This window comes from Hypanus sabinus, chromosome 10, assembly GCF_030144855.1.
Source record: "Hypanus sabinus isolate sHypSab1 chromosome 10, sHypSab1.hap1, whole genome shotgun sequence".
NCBI classification, from domain to species: Eukaryota; Metazoa; Chordata; class Chondrichthyes; order Myliobatiformes; family Dasyatidae; genus Hypanus; species Hypanus sabinus.
The window spans coordinates 106,915,428-106,941,472 of record NC_082715.1 but is presented as its reverse complement, the minus strand read 5'-3'; the positions used below and the strand labels follow the sequence as shown (position 1 = coordinate 106,941,472).

Here is a 26,045-nt window from a genome sequence, read left to right as displayed (position 1 = left end):
GTATACCAAAAATTGCAGTAATAAAATGAGGTTGTAAATCGATATTCCAAATTGAGGAAATGGTAGCAAGTATGTCCTTCCAATAATTATATAAGGTGGGACATGACCAAAACATGTGGGTCAATGAAGCCACATCTGAATGACATCTGTCACATTGAGGGTTAATATGAGAGTAGAATCGAGCAAGTTTATGTTTAGACATATGAGCTCTATGTACAATTTTAAATTGTATTAAAGCATGTTTAGCACATATAGAAGAAGAATTAACTATTTGTAAAATTTTTTCCCATTTTTCTATTGATATATTATATTGAAGTTCTTTTTCCCATTCTTGTTTAATTCTACCTGATATTTCTGGTTGTATCTTCATAATCATATTATAAATAAAAGCCACTAATCCCTTCTGATAGGGATTTAAGGTAAAAATCATACCTAAAAAGTCCATTGAAGTTGAATTGGGGAAGGATGGTAGAATTTTATGTAAAAAATTTCTGATTTGTAGATATCTAAAAAAGTTAGATTTGGGTAACTCAAATTTGTTGGAAAGTTGGTCGAAAGACATCAAACTACCTTCAAAAAAGAGATCACGAAAGCATTTTATACCTTTCCTTTTCCATATGCTAAAAGCTTGATCTGTCAAAGAAGGTTTGAAAAAAAAAATTAAGTAAAATAGGGCTATTAAGAGCAAAGTTTTCCAGAGTAAAAAATTTACGAAATTGAAACCAAATTCGTAATGTATGTTTGACAACAGGGTTGGATATCTGTTTATTGAATTTAACTAAATCGGCAGAAAGAGAAAAACCCAGAATGGAGAATAGAGAATATCCCTGTGCCTCATTGCATTCTAAATTTACCTATTGTGGGCACAATGGTGAATCCAAATCTGATTTCCAATAAATTAAGTTACGAATATTATTCGCCCAATAGTAAAATCTAAAGTTAGGTAGAGCTAAACCACCATCTTTTTAAGATTTTTGTAATTGCCTTTTACTTAACCTAGGATTTTTATTTTGCCACACAAATGAAGAAATTTTTGAGTCAATGTTATCAAAAAAAGATTTAGGAATAAAAATTGGTAAGGCTTGAAATAAATATAAAAATTTCGGTAGAATCATCATTTTAATAGCATTAATCCGACCAACTTGACCTGAAATATTGATCAACTCTTTTTGCTTTCACAGATGCTGCTTGATCCTCTGATTTCTTCCAACCTTCTGTTTTTGTTAAAGAGAGGGAGTGTTGGATTTTTTTAGGAAGGGACTTTCAGAGTTAGGTGTGTCACCCATTGGTTCAGTATGGACACTTCATGCATGATTATAGACCTGGAGATGGTTAAAAAGGTGGGGAATAGAGGGATCATAAAGGATTTGAAAGCAAAGATAAGAATTTCTCTATGGTATTTTTCTCAGACTAGAGACAATTTAGGTCACTGTGCATTTGGAGTTGCAAAAGAGATGATGCAATAAGGGCTGGAGTCAAATTTGTGAAGAACCAAACTTAACTCTGTTCTGCAATGTGCAGCTGGAGGCATGCTGATTGCCCTTGGGAACCAATAGACTTAAATCCCCATTCATTGTGCATATGGAATCAATAGGATACTCTCCGCTAATACAGTTTTTTGAACAGTGCTGCTTTTACAAAGATAATTTAAGTCTCACTGGAAGCAGGCATTTTTATAATTTTTTAAGTATTAGTGGGCACAGTAGTGTTGATCTTAACTCTATAGAGTCACAGTGATGTACACACCTGCTTTAGACTGCTAGAACCATAGAGTTACACTGCATAGAAATGGGTCTTTTGGCCTGCTGTATCCATGTATCCATTGTACTCATCTATACTAATCACATTTACCAGCACTTTGTCCATAATCTCTATGACTTTGTGATTTAATGCTTGTCTGGATACTTCTTACATGTTTTAGGAATCTCTACATATACTATCCTTATTATTTGGAAGTGCATTCAAAATTCAAAACATCTTAAGTGAGAAATTGCATCCTTGTATCCTCTCTTATTCTTTACCTTAAACCTATGCCCTCAATTATAGGGAACGGTCTACTACTGTTGACCTTCTCTATATCCTCAGAATTCTGTACACCTTCAGCTTTCTGCACTCCTGGGAGAACAACCGCAGCCTATCCAGTCTTAGTCTATTCATAACTAAGATACTCCATCATAGTGAAGCACCTCTGCACCCTCTCCAGAATAATCGCGTGCTTTCTGAACTATGGTGATCCAGTCTGCATACAGTACTCCAGATGTGACCTCGGCAGTTTAAAAAAAAAGATGTACCATTATTACTATTACTTAAGCCCGCTTCCCTGCTGGGACCGCCGACAACAGCTCAAGGTTCTGTCCCGAGCTGATAGTAGGTTGATCGGCCCTGTTCTTTCCACTTTTACCACACGTCTCCATTTGTCTTTTAAGCAAAGATCCTTCCTCTCCCAGGGATGAACTCTTTGGAGCTTCTATTGGTGTTTTAGTAGCATGGGGATTTTATGGAATGGAGTTGCTAGCCCCATGCCCAACCCTCCTACTTTTGCAGCAAGCCATGGTGGAGTTACCATTACATCCCCAGCTACTGTAAGACAAGTATTGTGTGCCTGCTTCACCACACTATCTGCTAATGTTTCACTTTCAGGGATCCTTGGATTATGGTTCCTGTCTTTCTCAGCACACTCTCAGGCTCTACCATTCACTGAGAATATTCAAGTGGTTCAAAGAGTTTAATATCGGAGAACATATACAGTATACAACCTGAAATTGTTGCTCTTCACAGACATCCATACATAAGCAACAGAAGCATTGATTCTTCCCCACCTGCACCAGGAGAAACACTGACCCCCCCCCCCACCAAAAGCCCCCCAGAGACCTTGATCTAGAGTGCATCAAAAACTACAGTCCATAACCCAGCACTTAGGTATCCATTACATAGACTTGGACAATCTCTCCCTCTCCCTTCCACTGAGGGAGAGAGGGGGTCACCCCTACAACATGAGGGAAGTCTAGCAGCTTGCTGTTCTGATGTTACAATCTTCTGTGTCACTTCTCCAAGTCCCTGACATAAGAACTAAGGCTCTCACTCTCCATCAAAAGATTCTATCCCTTTTTAGACTGCCCATAATACATTTCTTTGCACTTACTGAGATAAAATTCTATCTGCCATTGCTCTGCCCAACTTATCAAATGATCAAATGATCCTGTTGCCTGACACCATCCTCCTTACTATTCACACCACCACCAAAAATTCCACAAAAGAGATAAATCTATCACTGAACCCTTTCTGAGTTTGTCCCAGTTTATTATAAGCTGATATTTTTAATATTTGATTACATTCATTTGATGCATACCTAACCAGGTATCTCTCAGATATCAGGGAAATTCTACCATCTCACGGATAGCTGATCGACAGTTCTTGTTCTCTCTCCCTTACGTGACCCAGACAACTATCTGCTGTCCCAGAGAAGAACAATAACCCTGTATTCTATGAGCTTGTGTTTTCTGATCAGGCTGCTTCAGTGCTGGAGGAGACCTCTAACTGGTCAGTTTGGTGAATGAGACCACAGAAATGGTATATGCTCGAGTCTCACAGTACCCTGTGAATTCTTCATTTTGTAATATCTTCCATTTTTGTGATATTATGAGGCTATCTTCCATTTTGTAAATGATGCCTTTGTACTTGTCTAATTATTGCAATTTCTCTTGGCCACCTAATCTTCAAAATATGAACATCCAAATGGAAAAGTGATTCATCTATGGTTGACCAGAGTAATTAAAGGTAGACAGTACAATGGGACATTAGTGCAGCTGACCATAGGATGATTATTCAGTGGTTTAACTATCTTAGAAACTGTTGATTTCCTGGGATTTTGCTGCAGAACAGCCTCTAGATTTTACAAAGAATATTACAAAAAACAATAAACATCCAGTGAGTGACAGTGCTGTGGGTGAAAAGTGCCTTGTTAATGAGGGAGGTCAGGGGAGAATGGCCAGGCAGGTTCAAGTTCACAGAAAGGCGAAAACCTCGAAGTGGATGGGCTACAGCAGCATACGCTTAGTGGCCTTATTGTTAGGTACAGGATGTACCTAAAAAAGTGGTCACTGAGTGTGGATCAATCACATTTCTTCTCCATTCAGATATTAAATCTGAACAACTGATCCGCTTGACCATGTTCTTTTGCTTTTATGCATTGAGTTAATGCCACATGATTGACTAATTAAGTATTAGCATTAATGGGCAGGTGTACAGATGTACCTAATAACGTGGCCCCTGAATGTATACATACTTTGATTATAAATTTATTTTGAAATTGGCTTAAATAAATTTAATGAGATATTCTCTGCTTCTTCCCTGGACAGAGAATTCCAGAGTCTTTGGGAAAAACAACTTATGTCCAACCTACATCTAATCACTGAATCTTGAGGCTGTCCCCTAGTTCTAGTCTCACCTATTAATGGAAACAACTTTCCTATCTCAATATTATCTATTTCTTTCATAATTTTACATGTTTGTATAAGATTCCCTCTCATTCTTCTGAATTCCAGCAAGTATAGTCTCAGACAAATCAATCTCCACTCATCTCCAGAATCAACCTGGTGAATCTCCTCTACAGTGCCTCCAATGTCCGAATATCTTTTCTCAAGTGTAGAGACCATGCAGTACTCCAGGTGTGCCCTCTCCAGTACTTTGTATGGTTGCAGCATGGCTTCCATTCCTCTAGCAATGACAGCCAGCATTCCATTTGCCTTCTTGATAACCTAAGCAATCTTTTGCAGTTCACACTAAAGTACTCCCAAGCCCCTCTGCACAACAGCACTCTGCAATTTTTCAGCATTTAAGTGACAATCTGATCTTCAATTTTTCCCTCCAAGTGGGATGACCTTGCATTTATCAATACCGTACTTCCTCTGCCAGACCCTTACCCACTTACTTAACCTAGTTTATCCCTCTGCACAATACAAATATAGACTGGTGAGTATATTTTGACTGCAAGGGTTTCTACAGGTACATAAAAAGGAAAAGACTGTTAATGGCAAGTGTGGGCCCCTCACTAACAGGAAATTTATAAAGAGGATGAGGTAATTTCAGAGGAATTGACAATCAGTTTGCATCTGCCTTCACAGAAGAAGACAAACAAAACCTTCTGGATATATTAGAGGGTTGAGGGTCAAGTGAGAATGAGGAACTGGACCATTAGCCAAGAAATACTAGTGAATAAATTGGTCAGCTTGATCATTCCCAAGGTCTTGATGATCTTCATCCCAGAGTTATTAAAGAATTGGATTTAGAGTAAGTGGGTACCAGTTGTCATCTTTCAAGTTTCTGTAGATTTTCTGAGTAGATTTCTTCTGGTAGGTCCCACTTTTCATTGCGCAGTTCTTCTGTTCACATGTTTACAGATTCTTTTTAGGGTCTGTTTGACATTTGCAGCCAGCCTCTTATACTTTCCCTTTGTGTCTCTTTGTTTCTTTCATATTTTTCATCAGAATTTACTAACCCAGTAAAGCAACTTAGTTGTTACAGATGAGTTGAGCTGAACAATCTGACTCCATGCTATATAGCACTCTGGCTCTTTGTAATTAGCCTGGCTATTTTGGTTGGTTTGATAACCAAGTAAAAACTATTTGCATTAATCAGAAGCAACACACAGAATGCTGGAGAAAGTCACCTAGTCGGGCAGCATCTATGGAGAGAAATGGATGGTCGACATGTCAGGTCAACAAGACAGGAAGGAAAGAAGCAAGACAGCCAATAATAAGAAAGGTGAGATGAAAGGGTTGGAACAAGAGCTTGGGAATGGTATGTAGGTCTGGTAGAAAGGGCTGTGCTGAGCTTATGAAGGTATATCAAATTTGGAGGGGACTAGATTGAATTACCTAACCCATCTTTTCCCTGCATGGGAGGATCTGAAACTAGATGATACAGATTTAAGGCGAGAAGGTAAACATTTATAGAGGATCTGAGGGGCAAGATTTGCACAAAGAGAGTGGTGGGTGTATGGAACAAACTGCCAGAGGAAGTAGTAGAGGTAAATATGATTACAATGTTTAAAAAATATTTAGATGAGGTCATGGATAGAAAATATTTAGAGGGATATGTGCCAAATGCAGGCATATTATACTAGCTTAGATTAGCATTTTGATTATTATAGATAATTTTGGGCAAAAGGGCATGTTTCTATGCTCTATGACTGTGAATTAATGGTATTCAAAGGTGTGACTAGTTGATTTGGAAAGGCATGTTTCAATCTGTCCATTTAAACTCAAGTAATTTAATAAATCTAGATCTTGCACCAGAGTTGATTGTGGTCATCTGTGCTGACACAGTCTACTCCCAATTTTATGAGGCATTCTTTTAGGAGCCTATTTGGGATGTCAAAGACCACATAGCAGAGTTTTGAAGAGCATGGGAGGCCTCACAGGTACCCTGGCCAAAACTTATCCACCAATCAGTATCACCAAATAGTGATACTGACTACTATCAAGTTGCAGTTTGTGGGAGCTTTGTGTACAAATAGGCAATACACAATGACAAAACTGCAGTAGTAGTATATTGGCTGTGAGGAGTTTTGGGGTGTTCTCGGGTTACGCCAAACGATGTGGATTGCTGGTCTTCCTTTCCTTTATTGGTAACAGTGCATTAAGTAGACAAAACATTGCTTAACCTTGTCACGTAAGTGTGCAGGTTGAAGATTAATGTAAAACAGATGAATAGCAGCAAATAGAATGCATCAAATAATAAGCAAGATAGGAAAGCAGTACTGGCCTTGGGTTTCTTATGGCATACTAATGAAGGAAGGTCATTCGGGTCTTGAATTGAAATTAAACTACAGTCCAGTCAGACTACAGATGAGAGTTCTTGTTAGAATGTTTCTCTCAGTGCATTCTTTTGTTGACTTCTAACTGCCATTACCATTAACTGGGCCTTAGGAAATAGCTATTGTGCTGCACATTTTTACGGAGCTGTAATGTGAATGGTAACATTGTGACACTGAAAAAGCCTGTGAGTAACTAGTAATTTACACTCAGGAACAAAATGTCTCTATAACAACTCTCAAATACACAGTTTTCAATTCACCCTGACCCCATCTGATATGCAAGTGCTGTTTGCCTGATGTATGACTGTTGCAAGCTTTTAAAATAATTTTATTCAATGGGGCACATCAGAGTAATTGGGAGTACAAGAGTGAAATGTTTTATTTCACTTGCATGGAGCCTTGAGTATAATACTCGATTTCTATATCCATGGATTCTATACCTATAGAGGGAGTGTAATAAAGATTCACCAGACTGAGTCCTACGAGGGTAAGTTGGGAAGGGGAATTTGTTATGTAAGGAGAGTAGTAGTAGTTCAGGGTCTCCCCAGAGTTTATAAGAAAGAAAGGTTATTTCATTGAAAAATACAAAATTCATTAAAAGCTTGAAAGGGTAATTGTCAAACACGGGGAAATCTGCAGATGCTGGAAATTCAAACAACACCCACACAATGCTGGTGGAACACAGCAGGCCAGGCAGCATCTATAAGGAGAAGCACTGTTGTCGTTTCGGGTAATTGTGTTTTTTTTTACATATCATAACAGCACAGAAAGCTGCCATTTGGCCCATTGAATCTGTGCCAGCAATCAGAGTCATCAGTTCCATACCCATGAGTTCCATGCTGATTCTCCTGGCACCCACCGAGGCAGAGGATAATTTTCAGTGGTTAATTAACCTACCTTTGGGATGCAGGAGGAAACAAGCACCCAAAGAAATTCCACACAGTCACAAGGAGAACATGCAAACTTTACAAATAGAAGCTGAGGTCAAAATTAAGCTCAAATTACTGGACTTGTGTGGAAACATGTCCAAAAGCTGTCACAAAACAATGCAACTTCTCTTCCCTTGACTAAGGAGTCCAGAACTATGGGTCACACTCAAAATAGACCATAGGACTGAAATGAGGGGAAATTCTTTAGAGAGAATGAATTTCTGGAATTTTTGATCAAAGAAAACCATAGAGGATTAGACATTGAGTTCAGTCAAAACAGAGCTATAGATTTCTAAAGGAACAAGGGATATGGAGGTAGGAAAAGAAAATGGTGCTTGAGGTAGATAAGCTACGATCTTTGTGGATGGGGGAAATCAACTGCAAAGGGCCTCATTGCCTCCTCCTGCTATTCTTGCAGAGGGATCAGTGCTTAGGTCTACAATACATATCAATGCTTTGGAAGAGGGAGTTTAATGATGATAGGAAATTGGGTGGCATTGTGAGTTGCAAAGAGGATGCATAGAATTTCAAGATTATTTGGACAAGTTGAATGGGCAAACATAGGTGAAGTATAAAATGCAACTTACTCTACCCAGCATTTTGTTAGCAAATATACAGTTGCCAGAGAAGATGATTGAGGACCCAAGGGCAAGATTGCTTTATTGGAGAGAAATGAGGAATTGCTGTATACTGTGTTTCATGGAGACATAGCTCACTCAGGACATGCCAGATTCAGTGATAAGACCTGAGGGGTTTTCAATACACTGTATGGACTAGATTGGACTGTTGATTCAGAGGGCAAAAAGTGGGAGTATGTTTCATGATAAACTCTTTGTGGTGCTTGGGTGTAGAGTTCTTCTCAAACTCTTGTTTTCCTGACCTGGAACATGTAATAATTAAGAGCTGACAATTCTACTTATCAAGAAAGTTCTCTTCCATGATCCTGACCACAGTTTACATACCACCAAAGGCCAATGTTGAAACAACTTACTCTTGATGCCTTTTAAATCATTGTTGGGGGATTTCAATCAGGCTTCCTTGAAGAAATATCTGCCTAATTATCATCAATGTATTGCATGCAGCACTAGGGGTCCCTACACTTGACCAATGTTAGACTACAATTAGGAATGCCTACCATTTTATGACTGGACTGCATTTCAAGAAATCAGATCACTTAGCTGTCCTGCATACAGGCTGAGGCTAAAGATCAAGGCTCCAGAAATAGGGACAAGGAGGTAGTCACAGGTGGCAGAGTAGCTGCTATGGGATTGCTTTGAGTCAGTGGATTGGGCTGTGTTCAAGGACTCAGAAGATCTGAACAAATATACCGTGGTTGTCATTGACTTTATAAAAATAGTTGTAGATGAGTGTGTCCTCAAAAATCATTCAGTCTTTCCTAGCCAGAAGCCATAGGTGAATCATGAGATCTGCAATCTGCCGAGGGCCAGATCAGTGACATTCAGATCTAATAACCAAGTTAAATCCAGGTACAACTTCTGGAAAGCCATATCATGTGCAAAGTGGCAATTCTGGACCAAACATGAATCACTGAAGGATGCTCAAGAGCTGGGGCAGGGTTTGAATGCCATCACTTCTTTAAAATGATGAGCTCAGTGCTTTAATGCTCACTTTGACCATCAAAACATGGAGGCACCTTCACAAATTCCCAATGACCCTGTGATTTCAGTCTCTGAGGCTGACGTGAGAGCACCCTTCAGGAGGGTGAATCCACAGAAAGCATCCGGTCCAAACTGGGCACCTAGCAGAGTACTAAAGACCTGTGCTGATCAACTGGCTGGAGCGTTCACCAATATCTTTAGCCTCGTGTTTTAGCAATCTGTGGTGCCTACCTGCTTCAAGCAGACCTTAATTATATCAGTGCCTGCAAAAAACATGGTAACATATCAATTCCTACTTGAGAAGCAACTTGGATCCACTCCAATTTGCCTACCATAACAACAAGATGCCATTTATTAGCTCTTCACTCAATCCTGGAGCATCTGGACAGCAAAGGTACCTGCATTAGGATTCTCTTTATTGACCACAGTTCAGCTTTCAATACTATCACCACCCCACCCCCCAGAAAAAAAAGTGCTAATCAGTAAGCTGAGACCTGGGCCTCAGTATCTCCTTGTTCAACTGAGTCTTCAGCTTCCTCACTTGCAAACCTGTCAGTTTGGACTGGCAACAACACATCTTTACAGTCTCCATTAACACAGGTAGACCACAAGGCTATGTGGTTAGCACCTTACTCTCCTCACTTACTACTTATGACAGTGAGGCTCCAATGCCATATTTAAGTTTGCTGACAACACCACTGTCATTGGCCGAATCAAAGGTGGTGACATATCAGCATATAGGAGGCTGATTGAAAATCTGGCTGAGTGGTGCCAAACAACGGTCTCACTCAATGTCAGCAACACCAAAAAGATTATTGAATTCAGTAGGAGAAAACCAGGCATCTGAGTCTTCATCAGGAATTCAGAGGTAGAGAGAGTCAGAGACTTTGAATTCCTTGGTGCTATCATTTCAGAGGATTTGTCCTGGGTCCAGCACTTAAGGTGCTATTATGAAGAAAGCACAGCAGTATTTTTTTTTGTCAGAAGTTCAAAGATTCCACATGTCTTCTGAAACTTTTGACAAACTTCTGTGGATGCATGTCAGAGTATATTGTCTGGCTGCATCATGGCCTGGTATGGAAATACTAATGCCTCTGTACAGAAAATCCTTCAAAAAGTGGTGGATACTATCTAGTCCATGGCAGATAAAGCCCTCCTCACTTTTGAACATATCTTTACAGAGTGCTTTCACAAGAAAGCAACATTCAATGTCAAGGGCCCCTATCAACACTACTGCCATCAGGAAGGTAGTACAGGAGCACCAAGACTGGCACCATCAGGTTTAGGAAATGTTGTTACCCCCAACCATCAGGCTCTCAAACCAGAGGGCATAAACTCACCAACTTCACTCATCCCATCACTGAACTCTTTCCACAACCTATGAACTCACTTTCAAAAATTTCTCATGTCACGGTGAGTGCTGGCAATAACAACCAAGGTACAGAGGACTGACACACTTCCATGTAGAGACAGAAACAAGAGTTCATACATAGGAATTCCAACAGAACTTCAGAGACATGACCAAACAACACTACTGTGGTGAACTATGTGCCTGTCTGGACACGCCCCTGCTGACTGCTCCTGTGGCTCCTCCCACAGGCCCCTGTATAAAGGAGATCTGAGGCCTGATGCTCGGCCTCAGTCTCCAGGACATTGTATGATAGACACTCACTCCTAGTTCCTTCTTCCAGTCAATAAAAACCGATATCTCGCCTTACGTCTCAGTGTGAGTTATTGATGGTGCATCAACTACAAAATGAGAAATTGGGAGTCTGCTTTAAATAATCTCAGAATAGGGCCAACCCATGCCATTCACAATTAATTTGACAAGATTAAACAGAAAGCACAAGGGCTTAACGACTCTAGTTAAACCAACAATTAGTAAACACAGGTGCTCAAGAAACTTGGAAGCCCAACCCTCTACAGCTCGCTATAGTGACCTTCAGGGCTCATGACACTTCATCTCACGTTGTTGATATTTATTGCATATTTATTTATTATTTCTTTCTTTTTGTATTTGTAGTTTGTTTTTTTTTGCATATTGGTTGTTTATCCATCCTGTTGGGTACAATCGTTCATTTATTATATTTACTGTGATTGCCTGTAAGAAAGTGGATCTCAGGGTTCTACGTACAGTTTATGGTGACGTATTTATACTTTGATAATAAATTTACTTAGAACTTTGAAATGAGAATGAAGGTGAATGATACACCTTTCACTTTTAATTTGAGAGGTTTTGATGCAGGAGAAATAGTGATTTGCTAAGACCACATCCCAGTAGTGTTTACAGTTTTGGTTTCTTTAAAAAGAGTATGCTTGCCCAATGTGGAGTGCAGTAAATGGCTGCCTTGCCATCTCAGACTGATACATGAGATGGCAGGACAGTTATATGAGGAGAAATTGTGGTCAGCAAAGCTGATGTTCATTTGAGTTTAGAAGAATATGAGGGGATCTCATTAAAATATAAAATACTTTGACAGGACCAAACCAAACAGACCAGTTATTGATGTTTCCCCTGACAAGATGGGCTATAGTGAGGAATCACATCTTCAAAACATTGAGGTGCTGGATAGGTGAAGCCACTTCAACATGGCTATACTGATCCAACTAATGAATCAGATTGAAGAAATGCAGTTCTCTCATATCTAGTCGTGGATAGTGGTGAACAATTAAACAGCTAACAGGAGCGAAGCAGGACGTCTCAAGAACACTGCCATCCTCGACACTGGTGGGGCCTAGTATGTCATGGAGTCATGCAACAGTATCACATGGATACAGGCCCTTCAGCTCAACAAATCCATGCTAACCATGGTGCCTGCCCTGTTAGTCCCAATATAATGCATGTTCCTGGGGTGTTGGTTGTTAATGCAAATAACGCATTTCACTGTATGTTTCAATGTACATATGATAAATAAATAAAACCATATGACATAGGGGCAGAATTAGCCCATCAGGCCATCATGGGAATTTGTCCACCTCAATGTGCTGTAAGGTCGCAATGCCTCCTTTCTGGCAATATGAATGTCCTCCTTATCTCTTGAGCAGTAAGATTTTATCCTCAGTAAACTCCGAGGAGAACTATCCATTTTAAATCCCACCCATTTCCTGTGATTCGATATGTAGGTGGCCCTGCTGATCTCTAACAGGACCTGCTGTCTCCCTATGCACTTTTTTATTCTTAATATAGCTGTAGAAAATAGCTCTTGGGATTTTTCTTAACCCTACCTGCTTGATCTATCTCATGCCTCCTCTTTATTCTGATTTTCCTCTGTAGAACATTTTTAATCTTTTTATTGTCTTTAAGGAATTCACTCAACCTCAACCTTCTAAACAGAAAGTATGCTTCTTTCTTTTTTATTTACCAGTCTTAGTATTGTGAAGGCTGACTTTGTGAATACACAAGTATCTCAGGAATTGATAGAGTAAATATGCCTATGATCATGATTAATAAACCAAATGACAAAATTTAGTCTATTCTGGCAGCCCTCTTTGATCTCTGGAAGAAGCGTGCAAAATAACCTAGCTGTGGGTCCTTTGCTTGATGTAGGCCAGTTTAACATAGCCAAATTATCTTATACTTGGCCAATGCAGTTGAGAATATTCCATTGCCACATCACCTAACAAACTATATCCCTTGAGCAGCCGATGCTGTGAGGTCAACTTTTAATTTCAAAACTGATCACTGCTTTTACTTTACATTTAAGCATGGTTGTTTTTGAAGACTGGTTGATTCTTGTTTGTATGAATACCTGGATAGGGTGAGGAGGCTCCTTAATTATTGTAGTAGTGTACCACCTCAAGGGGCTACGTGAAAGGTAATGCTTTTGGTTTTAAGAATCGTAATTGAATGATCCTTAATGCCCTGTTTATGAATGTAAGAATGAAAAAGCATTGCACAGTTCATAATTGTAAATACTTCTTATTATGAATAAAGTTTACTTTGGGTATAAATAGTACTTACTATCCTTACTATGTAACCTGTAAAAGATGTCCCATGTCTGACAATTCTCTAATACTGCTCGTCCTGCCCTTCTCTCAGCCATTTTTATTATGCCTAGAACACCACAGTCCCCAGAGTCAATTGACGTGTTTATCTGCCTTATCTGTTAAACCTCGCCCATTGAAATAAATGCAGTTTAACTGAATATCCCTTTCTTTGCTTTTACTGCCCCAGCTATCCTATATGACTGCTAAAAACAAGCTGAAACATTCACAGTCATGTTCAGACTAAAGTGCCAAGTGGATGAGCCCAGTAATCACAGAAACCAATCTTCGCTAATTCATTTCACTCCATATGATATTAAGAAGTGGCTGAGAGAGAACTATGTAGAGCAGTTCCTGATAGCGTCAACCACTTTTACAACTTGTAATAAAGTAGGTGGTCTCAAATCTAGGGGACAGAGTCGGAATGTATCAGACCATTTAAGAGTTTTGTTTCTGGTAAAAGTGAGCAATCTAGTAACAGTAAAGGGAGTAAATGAAGTTGTAAGGAACTCTCTGCCACAGATTTCAGCAGTGTTTAGTTATGATTTTATTTTGTAATTTACTGACACCGTTGAGGCCATTAGCTCACTTTGACTAGAGCAATACTTCACTTTTAATTAATCCGTGTGCTGCTCTTAAGCATTTCCTGTACAAAAGTTTGTTTTCTTCTGCCATGAAAGGATGGTCAGACTCAGCACTGAGCAGTCCTTGTTCTTCTCTTGCTTTGTCAACATGAGTGATGTTGTGCTTTCGATGAATGCACTCAACTATTTCAAGCTTTTAAATTCACAGCAAGTCTTGCTGCTGCATGTTTCCCCACTGTTGTGGATGTACATCCAGCACTGGATGGAAACTATAATGGGTAAACAAAGATGTGAATCACTGTTCACACTTTAAGCAGTTTATTGTAAGCTTGCCACTATTTCCACCATCAGATTTCTGAACAGTCCATAACACTAACACTACCTGTTATTCCTTCATTTGCACTATTTACTTATTTTGTCTGAACCTGTCTGAGGCCTCCAGCAGTCCGAGTTGAGGATGGATATTGCATCCTAGCTGTCTAGGTATGCAAGCCTGGCAGTATGATATGGAGAGCAAGCTCCCCCTCTCCACGCATCTGTTGAAGCCAAAAGCAAGGCAGAGATAGATACAGTTTGGTACCAGCAGCGTCACATGAGTTGCCAGTCAACATTGAACTCAATGTAGTACTGCCTTAGGGACTCTAACTCTGGATTTTTCCCTCGGCTTTACTCCCGAAGCCTTCCACATGAGTGGGTATAGCCGCAAGGCCGCGGAGGCTTGAGATCAGAGTTTTCCTTCGAGTTGAGCTGCCAATCACAGTAATGAGCCCCATCTACCCAAAGTGACTGGTTTCAAGGCACTAGTAACCCACATTTGCCCCTTCTTCTGTCAGTTGAAATGATTTTGCTGGACTTAATAGCAAAGCCACACCTGAAGGGCAGGAGCTATTTTGTAATTTACAGCAATTTCACATTTTTGCACTGCACTGCTGCCACAAGACAACAAATTTCATATAATTTAAGTCAGTGTTAATAAACCTGATTCTGATTCCTTGTGTTTTTACTGAGGTCCCGGTGAGTGAATAGCACTTCATCACACTGGCTGCAGCTCTTTGCTGATGATTGAAAGAGGATTGTGAACTTTGTTGTGGCTCTACTGGAATATCGTGACTAGAGGCATAGTTGGTTCCGAAGCACAGGTCTTCAACTGGTGGTTATCAGGTCTTTCTTGCATTTAGTGCTCTAAGCCATTTCTTGATGTCATGTGGAGTGAATAAAATTGTCTGAAGACAGCTCTCTCTGAATTCATCTTACACTAGCTGGTCTGTTCAACTTGATTTTTATTAGTTTAAGTGTAGTGGTTTTGACATAACTATATAACTTATCTACTTAAGAGAACAGTTAAAATTTGGAATCACATAAAGGCCAGATTTCCTTCCCTGGTGGTTTCTTAGTGACCATCTGGTATACTTTCACATAGAAGGAAACCATTCAGCCCACTGAGTTTCTGGATCACAGAGCAATTCTGTTTCCCATATTTCCCCCTAAACTATTCTTTTGATAGTTGCATCAGTTCCTCCAATTTCTTCCACATAAGGGGAAATTTACAGTCACCAATTAACTTGTCCACCTTTGATATGTGGATGGAACTGGAGCATATAAGGGAAGCCCATGTGGTCATCTGGAAGGCATGCAAACTCCACACTGACAGCAGCAGAGGTCAGGTTTAATCCTTTTCACTGGAGCAATGAGGCAGCAGGTCTACTAGGTAAATCACTTTCATGGTCATCTTTATTGAACATAGCTATTTTTGTTAATTTCAGATTATTTAATTAGCTGAATTTAAATTCATCAACTGTTTGCAATGACATTTAATTTTGTGTCTCCGGATGGTTATTACAAGTCACAATTACTGATTTAATAATTGTGCTATTGTTTCCATCTTTTCTTCTCTGGCTGTGCCTTGGGCTCAAGCAAGTTCTGAAGTGGCTCCTGGAACTCTTCCACAGGTAGAACAGGAGGTACTTGATGGATTGGGTATGTGGGTAGTTTGTCAGGTTGTGTGCTTCTTCTGTTGTTAGTGTGTGGCCTCTGTGTTACCAGCATGTGGACTTGATGTGTGCTCAGTGGTGTCACTTGGAGGAGTAATGGGCTATGCATTTGTGGGTATATTGTTTTTCTCAGTCTTCCAGAGAATGCTGGAAATATTTCCTGTTTATCTCCAGTAATCCTTTCTGTGGCAGGACTTGGAAGCTCTGAAGAGAGGGTATGGTCTCAGAGTCTGATGTTGGATGTGTGAACCACATGGTGTGCCCTATGAAGCCAAATGAGTGTGATTGAAGTGGAAAATTGAACCCCTTCAAATCTTTCGACACAGAAGAAAACTTGTTAGAAATGTTCATCTAAAATCTATTCAGGGAGATGTAGAAATAACCCAAGTTAATTGGCAGTTACTACCTTGGTGTAATATGTATTGCATGATCTGAATGGCACACACAAAAAAATCTTTCACTGTATCTCGGTTTGCTTTGCCCATGACAGCAAGAAACTGCAGAGAGTTGTAGACATGGCTCAGCACATCATGGAAACCATATTCCCTCTATAGATTTTGTTTACTTTTGTTGCTGTTGTAAAACAGCCAACATAATCAGACACTACCCTCCCCATGCATTCTCTTTCCCACCCCCATCACACAGAAGCACAAAAGCCAGGAAATGTACCACCAGGCTCAAGGACAGTTTCTACCTCACTGTCATAAGACTTTTGAATGGTCTCTTAACTATGTCTAAATGAACTCACCATATTTCACTTGTTTAAATATCACACTCACTTTGGGAGTTACTTAAATCTGACACGCATTACTGACCTGTCCTAATGGCTTGACAGGAACTTCTGTGAGAAAACAACAAGCAATATTGCACAGTGTGAAGTAATGTTCTAGTATCCAAATAATGTACGGAAGTAAGTTTCATCTGAATCAATGCTACTGACTTTTGATTGATAAATTGGTATATTATTGTCACATATACTGAGATACAATGAAAATCTTGTCTTACATACTGTCATACAGATCAATTCATTACAACAATACATTGTGGTATTTCAAGATTAAAAAAACACAAAGCAGAGTAAAGTGTTAAGAGTTACAGTGCATGGAGACAGTAAGGTGCAAGGTCATAACGAGGTAGATTGTAAAGTTAAGTGTCCATTTTATTGTACCAGGGCTCTATTCAGTAGTTTTATATCCAAAGGGTAGAAGCTGTTCTTGAGCCTAATGATACATGCTTTCAGGATTTTGTATTTTCTGCTCAATGGGAGGAGGTACAAGAGAGAATTTGGAGTGGCTGAGGTCTTTAGATTATATCTATGGCTTCACCAAGGCAGCACAAAGTGATATAATGAGCTGGGTTCCTTGTGATCATGAGCAGAACATTGCCATCCCAAACTGTAATGCATCCACATAGTTTCCATGGTGCATTGATAAAAATCGGTGAGAGTCAAAGAGGACGTGCCAAATTTCTTTAGTGCCCTCAGAAAGTAGAGCACTGGTGAGCTTCTTGGCTCTGGCACCTACATGGTTGAACCAGGACAATGCTTCTGGGACAGTGTTCTGTTGGCAGATGAGACAAAAATTGAACTTTTGGCAGAATGCACATTGCTATGTCTGGAAGAAAAGGGCACAGCACACCAATACCAAAACTTCATCCCAATTGTGAAGCATGGTTTGGGACATAATAGTTTGGGACTGCTTTGCTGCCTCAGGGCCTGGACAGCTTGCAGTCATTGAGGGAACATTTTACAGGAGAATGTCAGAGTGGCAGTTCATCACCTGAGTTTAATAGAAGTTGGATAATGCAACAAGACAATGATCCGAAAGATGATTAAATCAATAACAGAATGGTTTAAAAAGAAGAAAATTCATGTTTTGGAATGCCTGAGTCATAGTCCTGATCTTAATTCTATAGAAATGTTGTGAAAGGCCTGAAGCAAGTAGTTCATGCAAGGAAGCCCACCGACATCCCAGAGCTGAAGCAGTTTTGTAAGGAGGAATGGCCTAAAATTCCTCCAAGCTGATGTGCAGGACTGATCAGCAATTACCGGAAATGTTTGGTTGAAGTTATTGCTGTACAAGGGGCTCACAGCAGTTACTGAATGCAAAGGTTCACATACTTTTTCCAACAAATTAATGTAATATTGCATCATTTTCTCAATAAATAAATGAACAAGTACAATGTTTTTGTGCTATTTATTTAATTGGGTACTCTTTATTTTTAGGGCTTACTTGAAGATCAGATCACATTCTACAGGGCACAAACTGTATATGGGTTGATAGTAACAATGGAGTAATTCATGGAGTTGCATACTGTACAAAAGTGGGAAATGTTTGACTATCAACACGGATTTTTGCAGAAAATTTAAAAGGACAGTTGAGATCAACAGGTAAATGGTGGATAAAATTGCCTGTGTTTTTGCTGGCTGAGTCCATGATGCGGTCTGACTTGTTTATTTAGAAGCACCATAATGAAGCTTGAATTGATTTGCACATTGGTTATAAAATCAATCTCTTACAGTGCAAGCAGGCTGAGTATTGACATTGGATGTAGATTAGTACAAAGTCAGCCCTTTATGTGATTCTGCTGATTCTCTCCCATCTGTTAAAACTTTAATCTGAGAAAGCGGATTATATAAGCAGGCTTCGTTCCAATATGCCTTTCTGCCTCTATGCAAATCATTAATTTGGTTAAAACCTGGTTCATCAATTCTTGTTAAAAAATTCAGGCATTGTTTTTTGCAGCTTTGTTGAAGTTTCAGTCTTTGAAGGATTGAGAAACTGCTTTATGCAGTGGTGTGGCACGTATGTGAAATAGCCACAAATTGTACGGCCTTCCTCTCTGTTTCCAACAGTCTGTTAACATGAAAAAGCCTGGTATAAATGGGGGAATAAGTTCACTGCTGTTTACCAAATTTGTCAACATTAACACCAGGTTAACCGTGAAGTACTGATTGCTGTGAAGATAAAGAGTATCAAGGATTCTTAAAATAACAGAATCTAATTTTTCATTAAGTTTGTATATACATATTGGACACCTGAAATTGATTTCAACTCTGGAATAGAATAGAAATATAAAATATTTAGATAAAATAAGAATAATTTTTAGAGTTCTTTCAATCCTCAAAATTATGCCAAAATGTGATTCTTAGTAAATTATCAGCATCCTTTTTGCAAATGACCACTGACTGCAATGAGAAGGTATTGACGAATTGGGTATAGGCGGGAGATTGAAAATATGGTTGAGTGGGTGCCACAACAACAAACTCTCACTCAACATCAACAAAACCAAAGAAATGATGATTGACTACAGGAGGAAGAAACCAGAGCTCCATGAGCCAATCCTCATTGGGGGAATGTACAAACCTCATTTCCAGAAAAGTTGGGATATTTTCCAAAATGCAATAAAAACAAAAATCTGTGATATGTTAATTCACGTGAACCTTTATTTAACTGACAAAAGTACAAAGAAAAGATTTTCAATAGCTTTACTGACCAACTTAATTGTATTTTGTAAATATACACAAATTTAGAATTTGATGGCTGCAACACACTCAACAAAAGTTGGGACAGAGGCATGTTTACCATTGTGTTACATCACCTTTCCTTTTAATAACACTTTTTAATCGTTTTGGAACTGAGGATACTAATTGTAGTAGATTTGCAATTGGAAATTTTGTCCATTCTTGCTTGATATAAGACTTCAGCTGCACAACAGTCCATGGTCTCCATTATCTGATTCTCCTCTTCATGATGCGCCATACATTTTCAATAGGAGATAGATCTGGACTGGCAGCAGGCCAGTCAAGCACACGCACTCTGTGTCTACAAAGCCACACTGTTGTAGCCCGTGCAGAATGTGGTCTGGCATTGTCCTGCTGAAATAAGCATGGACGTCCCGGGAAGAGACGTCACCTCGATGGGAACATATGTCTCTCTAAAATCCTAATATATGCCTCAGAGTCAATGGTACCTTCACATACATGCAACTCACCCATGCCATGGGTACTGATGCACCCCCATACCATCACAGATGCTGGCTTTTGCACTTTTCACTGATAACAATCAGGATGGTCATTTTCATCTTTGGCACGGAGAACTCAACGCCTGTTTTTTCTGAAAACTAGCTGAAATGTGGACTCACCTGACCACAGCACACGGTTCCACAGACTTTCGGTCCATCTGAGATGAGCTCGGGCCCAGAGAACTCACCAGCATTTCTGCATAGAGTTGATGTATGGCTTCCTCCTTGCGTAATACAGTTTCAAGTTGCATTTCTGGATGCAGCAACGGACTGTGTTAAGTGACAATGGTTTTCCGAAGTACTCCCGAGCCTAGGTGGCTATAATTGTCACAGTAGCATGACAGTTTCTTAGGCAGTGCCACCTGAGGGCTCGAAGATCAATGCGCATTCAACAGTGGTTTCTGACCTTGTCCTTTACACACTGAGATGTCTCTAAATTCTCTGAATCTTTTCACAATATTATGTACTGTAGATGTTGAATGGTGCTCACAGTGTGGCCTTTTATATATTGGTGAGACCCGACACAGACTGGGAGACCGTTTCGCTGAACATCTATGCTTGGTCCGCCAGAGAAAGCAGGATCTCCCAGTGGCCACACATTTTAATTCCATGTCTCATTCCCATTCTGATATGTCTATCCATGGCCTCCTCTACTGTCAAAATGAATCCAAACTCAGGTTGGAGGAACAACACCTTATATACCAGCTGGGTAGCCTCCAACCTAATGGCATGAACATTGATTTCTCTAACTTCCGTTAATGCCCCTCCTCCCCTTCTTACCCCATCCCTGACATATTTAGTTGTTTACCTGTTCTCCATCTCCCTCTGGTGCTTCCCCCCCCCCCCCACCTTTCTTTCTCCCGAGGCCTCCTGTCCCATGATCTTTTCCCTTTTCCAGCTCTGTATCATTTTCGCCAATCACCTTTCCAGCTCTTAGCTTCATCCCACCCCCTCTTGTCTTCTCCTATCATTTCGCATTTCTGCCTCCCCCCACTACTTTCAAATCTCTTACTATCTTTCCTTTCAGTCAGTCCTGACGAAGGGTCTCAGCCCGAAACGTCGACAGTGCTTCTCCTTATAGATGCTGCCTGGCCTGCTGTGTTCCACCAGCATTGTGTGTGAAGGATGAAAAGTAGTTATACGGGCCTGTGACGTGTGGGCTACAAATTACAAAAGGAGAAAGAAGAGGCAATGTTGTGTTCATCATGAGGGATTTGAATATACAGGTAGATTGGAAAAGTCAGGGTGATGCTGGATCTAAGAGAGGGAATTTGTAGGATGCCTTCAGGACGGCTTTTTAGAATAGCTTGTGGTTGCACTGTCTAGGGGAATGGCAATTCTGGACCGGGTGTGATGTAATAACCCAAATTTGATTAGGAAGGTTAAGGTAAAGGAACATTGGGAGACAGTTATCATAATATGATAGAATTCACTGTGTAGTTTGATAGGGAGAAGCTAAAGTCAGATGCATCAATATTACAGTGGAGTAAGGGGAATTACATAGGCATGAGAGACGAGCTGGCCAGAGTTTATTGGAAGAGGACACTAGCAGGAATGGCAGCAGAACAATAATGGCTGGAGATTCTGGGAGCAATTTGGAAGGCACAGGAAAGATACATTCCGAAGATGAGGAAGTATTCTGAAGGGAGAATGAGGTAACTGTGACTGACAGCTAAGTGAAATACAGCATAAAAACAAAAGGGAGGGCATATGAGAGAGTAACCAAGATGTGGGGATGAGATTGCAAAAGGAGCTGGAAAGGGTATGTGATGCACCACTAATAACTCTCGGAGATGTGAGTTAAGGTAGGCTTTTATTGGCTGGAAGAAAGCACAAGCAACAAGCAACCACCACACAACATCCTGGAGACTGAGGAAGGGGCTGTGCATCCAATCACCTTTATACCGGGGTCTGTGGGAGGAGCCACAGGAGCAGTCAGCGGGGTGGGGGGGGGGGGCCTGTCCAGACAGGTATATGTAGTTCACCACAGTATGTAATAAGGGTAATGTCACAGTTGTAATGAGGGACTTCAATATGCAAGGGGATTGGGAAAATCAGGTTGGTGTTGGATCTCAAGAGAGGGAATTTGTTGAATGCCTATGAGATGGCTTTTTAGATCATCTTGGGCTCAAGCCTACTCAGGGAAAGATTATCTTAGATGGGTGTTGTGTAAAAACCCAGATCTTATTAGGGAGCTTAATGTACAAGAACCCTTAGCAGGCAGTGATCATATGATTCAATTCATACTACAATTTGAGAGAGAGAAGCATAACTCACATGTATCAGTATCACAATGGAATAAATGAGAGAGGAGCTTGCCCAGGTGGGTTGGAGGAGGGTACTAGTAGGGATGATAGTAGAGGTGTCTGTAATTTCTGGGTATAGTTCAAATGGTGCAGGATAGATATGTCCCACAGAAGAAGTTCTCAAACCTCAGGGTCAGGCAACCGCAACTGACAAGGGAAGTTAAGGACTGCATAATAGCCAATATAGGACATATAAGGTAGCAAAAGTAAGTGGGAAGTTGGATGATTGGGAAGCTTTCAAAATCCAACAAAAGGCATCTAAAAAGCTTTAAGAAGGGGAAAGATGAAATATGATGGCAAACTAACTGATAATATAAAGCAGGATACTAAAAGTTTTTTCAGTTATATAAAGAATAAAAGACTTTACCCAGTGGATTAATAGAAATAAATAAATCCATAGCATTTTTCTCAGACATTTCAGGGAAGTTAGGAATTAAAGGATTGATAAAGTGTCTGATTTGGAGATATCTAAAGAAATGGGCTTTAGGCAGATTGAACTTAGCAGAGAGCTGTTGAAAGGATGTGAAGCGATTATCGATAAAAAGATCTTCAAAATGTCTAATGCCCTTCCTATACCAATCATAGAATGTTGAGTCATACATAGTAGGTAAAAAAAGATGATTATGTAAGGTAGGACTAGAAAGGGAAAAACCATAAAAACCATAAAATTTCCTAAACTGGGCCCATATTCGCCAAGTATGTCTAACAAGAGGATTAACAATTAGTCTAGACAAACTACTAGGGAGTACAGAACCAAGAAGTGCAGAAATAGATAGATCTTTAGTGGAATTCAGCTCCATTGCTACCCAATTAGGGCACTCAGATTGGTTATGAAAAAAAGACCAAAAGATAGTGCAACGAATGTTAGCTGCCCAGTAGTAAAAACAAAAATTAGGTAAGGCCATGCCAGCCTCTTTTTTAGATTTTTGAAGATACACTTTATTAATTCTAGAACGCTTATTCTTCCACAGATAGGACAAAATAATAGAGGCTAAGGAATCAAAAAAGGTTTTAGAAATAAAAATTGGGATAGATTGAAATAAATATAAAAATTTAGGGAGAACGTACATTTTAACAACATTAATACGACCTACCAAGGACATAGATAGAGGTGACCATTGTGACAGACTCTGTTTTGTAGTGTATAAAAGATTGATAAAATTTTCACAAAAAAGATCTTTAAGCTTAATATCATTTATCCGTGATAAATTAGTATTAGTGCCCCTGTGGATAAAATTAGAATGGCTTGGGAACATGACTTAAATATCTCTTTATCTGATGAGATTTGGGACTCGATTCTCAAATCGGTTAATTCAACCTCTCTTTGTGCTCGCCATTGCCTTTTACAGTTTAAGATTGTTCATAGAGCCCATATGTCCAAATCTAAATTATCTCGACTTTACCCTAATATTAGTCCTCTTTGTGATAAATGCAAAAATGGCGAGGCTTCTCTTATTCATATGTACTGGACCTGTCCTAGCTTAGAGAAATTTTGGAAAGATGTTTTTATAACTTTATCCTGTATTCTGAATCACCACTTAGAACCTAACCCTTTAATTGCTCTGTTTGGTTTCTTGGGTGAGACAGATATACGTTTGAGTTCGACTAAATGTCGAATATTATCTTTTGCTTCTCTCCTGGCTAGACGTCTAATCCTCCTTAGATGGAGAGATGTTGCCCCGCCCACGCATGCTCAATGGCTTAACGATATCATGTCCTGTTTAGACCTTGAAAAAATTCATTATTCAGTTCTTAATTTGGATATAAAGTTTCATAAGGTCTGGGGACCTTTTATTGAGTATTTTCATAATTTTCCTCTTAATTAAGTTTCTTTTTCAGTCCCTTGCTTTCAGCTCTTTTTTTTTGGGTAGTAGGCATTATTATCTTCTGTTTTCAAGTGTATTTACAGTTTTGGGGGTTTGAATGTCCTGATTTATATTTTCTACATTTTGTCTTAGTTGGTCTGGAGTTTTTTTGTTGTGGGGCTTGGGGAGGATACTAACTTTACACGACTTCAATTTGGGTGCTTTCTCAATTATCTTATTTTGTATTATATTACTATTGTATGTTTATCTTGCACAGTACTAATTTTCTACTTTGTTTTGAGGTTTTTTTATTTGTAGTGTTGTAGAAAATGCATTAAAAAATCAATAAAAAAAAGAATAAAAGAAAGATAAGAGTTGATATTGATACACTGGAAAATGATGCTGGTGAAGAAGTAATGGTCGACAAAGAAATGGGAGGTGAACTTAATAAGTACTTTGTTTCAGTCTTTACTATGGAAGACACTAGTTGCATGCCGGAGGTTCGTGAATGTTAGGGAACAGGAGTGAGTGTCATTGCTATTACAAAGAAAAAGTGCTAGGCAAACTGAAGGGTGGATAAGTCACCTGGACCAGATAGACTACATCCCAGAGTCTTGAAAGTGGTTGCTGAAGAGGTAACAGATGCATTGGTCATGATGTTTCAAGAATTACTTGATTCTGGCACGGTTGCAGAGGTCTGGACAATTGCAAATGTCATATAGACCAATTAGGCTAACCTCAGTGGTTGGGAAAGTGCTGGAGTCCATTATTACAGATGAGGTTTCAGGGTACTGGGAAATTAATCATAAAATAAGTCAAAGTCAGCATGGTTTCTGTCAAGAGACATCTTGCCTGACAAATCTGTTAGAATTATTTGAGGAAGTAACAAGCAGGGTGGACAAAGTAGGAGCACTGGATGTCACTTACTTAGATTTTCAGAAGGCATTTGATAAGGTGTCTCTCATGATGCTGCGTAACAAGGTAAAATCCTATGGGTGTTACAGGGAAGATACTGGCATGGATAGAGGAATGGCTGACAGGCAGGAGCAGTGAGTGGGAATAAAGAGGGCTTTTTCTGGTTGGCTGCCAGTGACTAGTGGTGTTTCTCAGGGGTCAGCATTGGGACCCATACTTTTGACATTGTTTGCCAATGATTTAGATAGTGGAATTGATGGCTTTGTGGCAAATTGTGCTAATTTTACGAAGATAAGTGGAGGGGTTGGTAGTGCTGAGGAAGCAATGCAATCACAGCAGGACTTGGAGAAATTGGAAGAATAGGCAAAAAAGTGGCAGATGGAATACAGTGTTGGGAAGTGTATGATAATACGTTTTGGTAAAAGGAATAATAGTGCAGACTATTATCTGAATGGGGAGAGAATTCAAATATCAGAGGTGCAGAGGGACTTAGGAGTCCTCTGGCAAGACTCCCAGAAGGTTAATTTATTGGTTGAGTCTGTGGTAAAGAAGGTAAATGGAATGTTGGCATTTATTTCAAGGGGAATATAATATAAAAGCAGGGAGATCATGCTGAAGTTTTATAAGACACTAGTTAGGCCCTTGCTTCAGAGAGGATGTATTGTCTTTGGAGAGAGTTCAGAGGAGGTTCATGAGGGTAATTCCAGGAACGAAGGTGTCAATATTTGAGGAGCTTTTGGCAGCTTTGGGCCTGTACTCACTGGAATTTAGGAGGATGTGTGGAGATCTCATTGAAACCTACTGAATGTTGAAAGGACTAGATAAGATGGATATGGTGAGGATGTTTCCTCTGCTGGGGGTATCCAGAACTAGAGGGCACAAACTCAAAATTAAGGTGTGACCTTTTAGAATGGAAGTAAGGAGGAATTTTTTAGTCAAAGAGTGGTGAATCTGTGGAATGCTTTGCTACAGTTTGTGATAGAGGCCAAGTCTATGAATATATTCAAAGCAGAAGTTGTTAGATTCCTGATTGGTCAGGCATCAAAGGAAATGGCAAGAAGGCAGGTGTATG

At 39.7% G+C, this 26,045-nt stretch overlaps 1 protein-coding gene across 8 annotated transcripts in view; it reads left to right on the top strand.

Moving 5' to 3' along the window:
* zmp:0000000755 (phosphofurin acidic cluster sorting protein 1) overlaps positions 1-26,045 on the top strand; it is a 271,437-nt gene that overhangs the window by 81,565 nt on the left and 163,827 nt on the right. Inside the window, exon 2 of one of the 8 annotated variants that reach the window (XM_059982540.1) lies at positions 18,149-18,313. The exons of 6 other annotated variants lie outside the window; for them this stretch is intronic. The gene's annotated coding sequence lies outside the window, so the exon portion shown is untranslated. Of the gene's footprint in view, positions 1-5,704; positions 5,764-18,148; positions 18,314-26,045 lie in introns of those variants that run through there. One more of the 8 variants, XM_059982541.1, reaches the window with a different exon arrangement.